This window comes from Pogona vitticeps, chromosome 5 (assembly GCF_051106095.1).
Source record: "Pogona vitticeps strain Pit_001003342236 chromosome 5, PviZW2.1, whole genome shotgun sequence".
Classification (NCBI taxonomy): domain Eukaryota; kingdom Metazoa; phylum Chordata; class Lepidosauria; order Squamata; family Agamidae; genus Pogona; species Pogona vitticeps.
The window spans coordinates 138,235,362-138,243,864 of NC_135787.1; positions in this window are offsets into that span (position 1 = coordinate 138,235,362).

An 8,503-nucleotide genomic window follows, 5' to 3' on the forward strand; every position below is an offset into this window, starting at 1 on the left:
AAAGATTAAAGAGCTTTCCGTCTGATCTAGTCCGGAGATAGACGCCCTCGGTTGCAGTTCCAAAGGCATGCTTCAGCATGACAGCAAAAAATATCCCAAAAAGTGTTGGTGCGAGGACACAGCCCTGTTTCACTCCGCTTCGAATGTCAAAGGGGTCTGATGTTGAGCCGTCGAAAACTACAGTGCCTTTCATTCCCTCATGGAAAGATCTGATGATGTTGAGGAGACGAGGTGGACAACCAATCTTGGGAAGTATTTTAAAAAGGCCGTCCCTGCTAACCAGATCAAATGCTTTTGTAAGGTCTATGAAGGCCACAAGGAGTGGCTGTTGTTGTTCCCTGCATTTCTCCTGCAGCTGTCGGAGGGAGAATACCATGTCAGTGGTGGATCTATTGGCTCGAAATCCACACTGTGATTCTGGATAGACTCTGTCTGCAAGCACCTGGAGCCTCTTCAGCACAACGCGGGCAAGCAGCTTCCCTACCACGCTAAGAAGAGAGATGCCACGGTAGTTATTGCAGTCGCCCCTGTCTCCTTTGTTCTTGTACAATGTGACAATGTTTGCATCCTTCATGTCCTGTGGTACTCCACCTTCCCTCCAGCAGAGACGAAAGACTTCATACAGTTCGGTGGTGATGATCTCCTTACAGCATTTCAGCACTTCAACAGGGATGTTGTCCCTTCCAGGTGCCTTGCCGGAGGCGAGGGAATCCAAGGCCGCATTTATTTCTGCTAGGGTTGGTTCGCTGTCTAGCTCTTCCAAGACAGGCAGGCACTCAATGTTATTTAATGCTTCTTCGGTTACTACATTCTCTCTGGAATATAGCTCGGAGTAGTGCTGTACCCAGCGTTCCATCTGCTGTACTCGGTCCTGGATGAGCACACCTGTAGCAGACTTCAAGGGAGCAGATTTCTTCTGTATTGGACCTAAGGCTTGCTTGATACCGTCATACATTCCTTTGATGTTACCTGTGTCCGCTGCTAACTGTATCTGAGAGCAGAGCTGGAGCCAATAATCGTTGGAGCATCTCCTGGCTGCCTGTTGCACTTGGCCGCGAGCAGCTCGAAGAGCTTGCAGGTTGTACTTGCTAGGACAGGCTTTGTATGCTGCTAGAGCTCTTCTCTTATCCTTGATGGCTGGCATTAACTCCTCTGAATGGGCTTCGAACCAGTCAGCCATCTTTTTGGTCTTCTTGCCAAAGGTGGATAAGGCGGTGTTATAGACAGTGTTCTTGAAGTGTTCCCATCGTTCAGGTGCATTTGCATTAGCCGGACCTGGAAGGGCTTCCTCAAGTGCTTGGGCAAAATCCCTCACTTTTCTTTGATCGCAAGTCTTGCTGATGTCAATACGTGGTCTTCCTTCCTTTTTCGTGTGATATACTCTCTTTGTTCGCAGTTTTACTCTACTACCTACCAGGGAATGATCAGTATCACAATCAGCACTCTGGTAACTGCGTGTGATCGTAATACTAGGAAGGCTGGAACGTCTAGTGAGGATTAGATCGAGCTGATGCCAATGCTTTGATCTTGGATGTACAAATTCTACAACAGGTCCAGTAAAAAGCAAAAGCAGTTGTCAGAAACAGCAGAAGTTCTGTCAACAAAACTGCTGAAATTGCATACAGTACGTTCGGTAGCCAGCAAAGTGGGGATCATCAAAGCTGTCATTTAAGACTGGAGATCTCTTGTGACACACCTTTAAAATGTGAGCTGTGGGAAGGAGAGCGACAGCAACAAAGCTAAAGGCATTCAGAAGACCCTTAAAAATACAGATTCTTAAGAACCTTGCATTTTCTCCATGATTTTTGTTGCCTTTGAAAAAACTTTCTTTGATTTGTCAGAAGCCTGATCTGCTAATAAATCAAGTGCAGATTCATATCAAGAAAACAATAGCCAGTCTTGAAGAACTGAAAAAAAACTCCAGGACCTACGGAGAATGAATTTATAAATAATATTTCAGTGATTGGGATGTACAATGAAATCCAGCTTGATGAAATTACAAATGGACAAAAAAGTTTGAATGTGATAGAAAAGAAATTATTGAGATGGGAACGGCTGACATAAAGATGAGCTTTTTGAACACTGCTACAGATGGCATATCAACATCTATGTCAATATTTGATACTTTCACATGGCAAGAAATATCCTTGGAAAGTTTTGGTAAAATCTCATTACAAAGACCTTTTGCAACACAAGAGCAAAGAAGACATAATTCAGAAAGCCCTGGATGAATTGTATGAATTCAAAATATACCTTATGATGGTGAATCTAGTAGGGTTAAACTACCACAGTTTAACCCTACTAAAGCCATCGATAAATGGTACTTCAGTGCTGAAACTACCAGGCATGTTCAAGGACAAAAGTGCAACATATCTGACATCAGTGCATTTTCTACTAAGAAGACATACACCATGTATGTGATACAATTTATTTTGGGTTTGTACGTATTGTTACGTAGAAATAAAAGTGATCAAGTGTCTAGTTTAAATTTAAGATAAATTGCAAGGTTATAGTCTGGTCATGCTGACTGGTGAAATTTTTGACTGACTGATTAGACATTCTAAAAGTTTTTCAAGCCCTGTTCATGGTTTTAATGGACAGTGACTATAATAAACTTTTTATCTACTTACCATACTAAAGGCTTTTTAAAAATACGTCCTGAGACTCTCTTACACAATTGAATCTATTGATGTCACCAGTTTTGGTTTTGGTTTTAGACTGTCAAATGGAGCATGTTCTTACGAAGCAGGAGACATGGTTAACCTAAACATGCATATAGGAAACCCACAAGTAGGATATGACCATGATAGCACCTTCTTGCTCATGTGCCCAAATAAATAATATCAAGAAGCACACTGTGCCTGACTCTGGGGACAAAACATTGTCTTCACAAGTAGTAGTCATTTGTAGCCTGTTTCTTCAGAAATTTCTCAACTCTGTTCCAGATAATAGATTTGTCTTTTATTTTCAGATACTTTCATCCATCCATCCATCCATCCATCCATCCATCCATCCATCCATCCATCCATCCATCCATCCATCCATCCATCCATCCATCCATCCATCCCTCTTACAACCTCCATTGGCCAAAATGCTTTTATTATTGCAACTTTTTTGAGGGGGTGGGGGATGTAGGGAGCCTGGGATGTTGAGAGGCATTGAAGAAGGTGGTTGGGAATATTTTTTAAATAAAAAATGTTGGAGAGTAGGGCAGGACCACTTTATCCATTCTTTTATAGTAGCAGCAGCAGCAGCAGTAATAGCAGCAACAGCAACAACAACAACAGAATGAAAAAAATGTCTGGATCATTGACATTACTATTCCAGGGGATGCCAGAGTTGAAGATAAAAGAATTGGAAAAACTAACAAAGTACAGAGACCTGACAATTGAAACATCTCACTTGTGGGTGAAACACACTTCAGTGATCCCTGTAGTCATCGGATCTTTGGGAACAATATCAAGACATTTCATACAGTACTATAAATAGTTGCAGATCTCAAAAATAACACCATCAGAGCTACAAAAAATAAAATGACAATGTTAGGAACAACTTGCAAATACTTAGGTTTTTGATTAAAACTTTTATCTGTTATATAATACCAGTCAATGTTTTTATAATTTTGATTGAGAGTGCCTGGTGTTTCTGAAAAACAACAATAAAAACAACAGTCATCAAGTCAATTCTGACTTATGGTGACCCTTTTCAGGGTTTTCCAGGTAGAGAATACCCAGGAGTGGTTTCCCATTCCCTTCTTCTGGGGACGTCCTGGGACAACGTAGCTTGATCAAGACAACACAGGATGGCTCTACTCATAGGAAACATAGCAGGGAATCCAAATCTGGTTCCGCAGCCAGATACCTAAACCACTGAGCTATCCAGCCAACCTGAGTTATAATAACCAGCTCTTATTGATAGATTTGTGTCATGCTAATCCTCCTGTTCTCCTGATATCCCCATGTGGCAACATCAAAACCATTGTCTTCATGCTGTCCATAAGCAAAGCTAGACATGCTTACAAGTTTGCTCTTAAAAGGCCTTGAATACTTGGACCCAATCCAGAAGCATGTCTTCATTTGATCACATAAGCAGTTTTTCGGCATTTTAACTGGATTCCTTGAGTATTTAGCCTTAATTAATCATTCCAAAGTGCAGCAGCACTGAATTTTTTATCTGCTGTCTCATGAATTATAACATAGTTATAATTATAGTTATAATTTCATAGCTCCAATAAGCTATGTGACTGCCTGCAATGTACCACTGTTGGTATGATATCTAAACTTGGATGTCCCCTAATTTCATTAAATTGCATACTGATAAGAATAGGCTACTGGGGATTGATTTGTTACAGTACAGGATTTCTTCCCTCACTCTACACTTCCTAACACTTGCCTTTGATGGTCATATAACCTTGGAGATGTATTTGATCTGAATCTCTCCAGAGGAATCATCATATTAATCAGACAAGAAGATTCTTACATTGATGTCTCAGGAATTGCTTCAAGCTAGTATGACCTCTATAGCCTCACAAGGGACTAAGCCTTTCATACCATGCTTTTATCTCATCCTGTTGACCTAATTGCTATAACTCTGCTTGCTGGCTTACCAACCTGCATATCTTTTCAGGAAAAAGCAGTACCTGTGGAAAAATATTAGCTGCTAAGAATGCATTAAAAAGTGTGGAGCTACATATTTGTTACTGGAGGAAACCTATCTACCCATCCATGTATCTCAGCTATTTTTATGCTGCTGTCTCTCCCTACAGGGACCCAAGGAGGCTCACAAACAATTTGAAAATTTAGAACTTGAAAAAAGTAAGGCCAGGATCCTAGCAGTAGTGCACTTCCCCTAGATCCACTCCTTCCACCAGCAGAAACATACCCATCCCAAGCGTATTCCCTCTGCAGTTGGCTGGATAGCTCAGTGAGTTGGGTACCTGGCTGCAGAGCGACAGATCTAGAGCTCCGTTCTTCATTGTGCCTCCCGGCCTTCATAGCCTTGGACAAGTGCCTCCTCCTTCCACTTCTGAGTAATTTATACATTGGAAATTGTGGGACGGGTTGCTGTTAAGTCAGAGTCATGACAAACCTGAGGCTGTCATTCTTTTGGCTCATGAGAAGACAAGATTCTCTTGAAAAGTCAATGATGCTAGGAAAGTTTGAAGGCAGCAAGAAAAGAGGGAGGCCAAATACAAGATGGATTGACCCTTCCTTTAGCAAGCTACAGGTTTGAGTTTACAAGAGCTGACCAAGGTGCTTAAGGACAGGACATTTTGGAGACTGCCGATTCAGAGAGTCACCATAAATTGGAAGCAATTTAACAGTGTGTAACAATGAAGTCAGAATCAACTTGACAGCATGTAATTATTATTATTCTCCCGGCAGCTTCCTGTAGCTTCCCAGCCTTCTCAAGCCAGTGTTCGGCATGACTGAGGACTAAAGGAGACAAGAAGATGGCTTAGGTTCTGTTGGTGAAGGCAGCAGATTTAGCTGAAGTACACCACTGAATCCTGGTCATTCTGTTCTCCTGTCTTAAATTTGTCCTAGCACCAAACATACATATCATGGTTTCCCTGTTGGTGGAAGCTGCAGAGGCAGTGGAAGTACTGGTCACTGGCCATAACGTTTAATCTCATATAGGATCCAGTGTATGGTTCCTGTGAATGTATCATGATGGCAATTAGATTTCTCATATCCTCTTACCCAAAAATCAAGAGAGGTCCATTCGTGAAGATCAAGCCCAGACAACTCTTTGCTCTCCAGTGCAAGTAGAAGGAAAATGAAGCATTTTGCGAGTGTGTCACTGAATCTGCACAATCTAACCCATACTTATTACCAAAGCATGTTCCCGGATGGATATGTAGCAAATGCTTTTCTAGGTCTGCAGGCAGGGAGAGAAATCTAAAGGCAACTGGAGCCAGAGGAAGTGAAAATTTGGCAAGATCCTCTTTCTACCCATTCCCAGGTTTTTATTGCCCAAGAGGAAGAAGGTATTTTCACATATGTTGTATTTGTACCATACCGCTGCCTTTGGTACTCATCCTTCCTTCCTATAGAGTAGGACTGCTCTACTCTTCCTAAACATTATGAAGAAAAGTATGAGATATATTGATAAATATATACTTCAGATTTTGAACATGTTTTCTTCTCATTGATCACTGTTCTTTGTGCTACTTAAAGTTACTGCCAAACACAACTGCTTTCACTGAAATGTGTAGTTTTTCAAAGAGGCAGCTTGCTGTCCTCAAAGGTGTGGTGTAGGTAGAAAATGCCATAAGGACCCTCAGATCTCAGATTGTTCATCTGCTGATTAGCCTTATTTTCAGAGACAATGAAACTCATGGTGGAATAAATAGGAAAATATGACCATTTATGTGGTACCTAATTGTACAATTTTTGCTTTATTTTGGAGAGTTACTGCTTATTTCAATCTGTCTAGCCAGGGCTCACATCCAAAAAATAGTGTATTAGTTCTCATAATAGCTTATATGCTATTATAAATACAGCAGAATAAGCAACATTAGATTTTCAAATGAAAAACCATCATGTTCATTTATTAAAAGAGCAGAAAGCTCTAAGGCATAATTATATTTCCAGGCTAAATATGAAATGTTAATAATGATGTGTAAACGTGCAGGTTCAGCATCCAAATTTCCCATAAACTTGTAATCTTTCTTTGCTTCGAAACATGTACATGTACTGTACTATTTATTCTGCTTCCTATGTTTTTAATCAGAATAATGAAACAATAACAGGAGAATACGTGACAAAATAAGGAATGTCCATATAGCTGCTGACATGAGTCTCTCATGAGGAGAGAAAAACCAGCACAAAGTATTGAAGCCTGAAGCTGATGACCAAAAGCTTTCCCGCCCCCCTGTCCAATTCTGATTTTACCTTAACCTAGCAAATGTAGCCAGCTTTGCCAGGCTTAAAAGTATATGAATACTACCTTAACATACTAGCACTCCTTTCCTCTCCTCTTGCCCATTATTTCTTTCACTGTACTCTCTCTGTTTTAATTCTGGCACTTTCTCAGCCTGTACTAGCTTTGTCTAACCTAGAAGCTGCTTTGTTCCCCTCACCCATATTCTTTCACACTCCATTCTTTCTTTCCTTTTACCCCAGTCCTCATTCAGCTTACCTCTCCCTACCCTTGCCATGGGTTATCTCTTTCTGTCTGTCTCATAATAAGTCCCGCCAAGTCAATTCCGACTTACGGTGACCCGTTTTCAGGGTCCTACATGAAGCTGTTGTACAACAAGCAGGAGACTCATAACTTTGTTGCTCTGCTTCTTCCTTGCTTAAAGCTGTGCCAACCACTGGCTAGAGATGTCTGCAATCCAGTGACTGGAGATGGTACTGTAGGCTTCAAACATATAGGCACACTTAAATTAACTGCATCTAATTAATCTTTTAAAATAAACTAAATAAAAGAAAGTTATACATCCCATAGTGACCTTTTAGTATGCACACCTGATTCCACATATTTACAGTTCATTCTCTTGGACCAATAGTATCCTCATTATTATAGTTGCACCAGTTCAGAAGCATCCATCTCTCTATGACTGATTTAGGGAATAATAGAATTTAGAGCTAGAAGAGATCTTGAGATCATCAAATCAAGCAAGACATGTACAGCTAAAGCATCTTTGACAGACAGTCATCTTCCTTTTGTTTAGAAACCTTAAATGAAAGAGATTTCATTGCCTTGAGATTTCACTGCCAACCAGCCAATACTGTCAGGAAGTTCTTCCTGATGTTTAGTAAAAACTTGTAGGTAAAGTGCAATGCTTCTGAAAGTGACACTTCTGGGTTAGACTAGGATGCATGTCCACAAATAAGAACAGCTTTGTCCCTGTGTTACTCCACAGCAAAATTTGCTAGTGCTGTGAGTATAAATTAGCACATGTCAAACAAACAGATATAGCTCTTAATGAATCATACAGGATTATTGCTGGCTGCCTGAATCCTGCCTCACTGAAAAAGTCTATTTGGCTGGCATTGTTCCTCCAGAAGAACATCAAGAGGTGATAGCAAATAATGAACAAAATAAGGTAATATAGTACCAAACTCTTTCACTTTATGGACACTAACCTCCTAAATGACAGCTAAAATCTGCCAAATTAAGAGCTCTTTGGGGCGAGAATTCACATCTCAGCAAAATTACTTTAGATCAGAAGTGTACAACACAAATCCTTGAGGACCGTTTTTATGTTTACAACATGAGGCATTGCAGTGTTAACTGGAGAAAAGCATTTTGGTTACAATTTTATCCGTTTGAAATTGAAAGCTGTTCTGTTGACCTCTTTTCTGTCTGTAACCAGTTTACTCTCCTCTTTGTACTATTATTGATCTCTGAATCTTACTCTGAAACCTTGTTTCCCTTACCAGACACACAAGAGTGCTTTCCTCTATCACTTTGTTCTTTTCAGTAATGCAAGACCTAACTCCCAAGTTACCTCTTAAGTTTTTGTAACAGACACATGCATTAACTCTTTCCT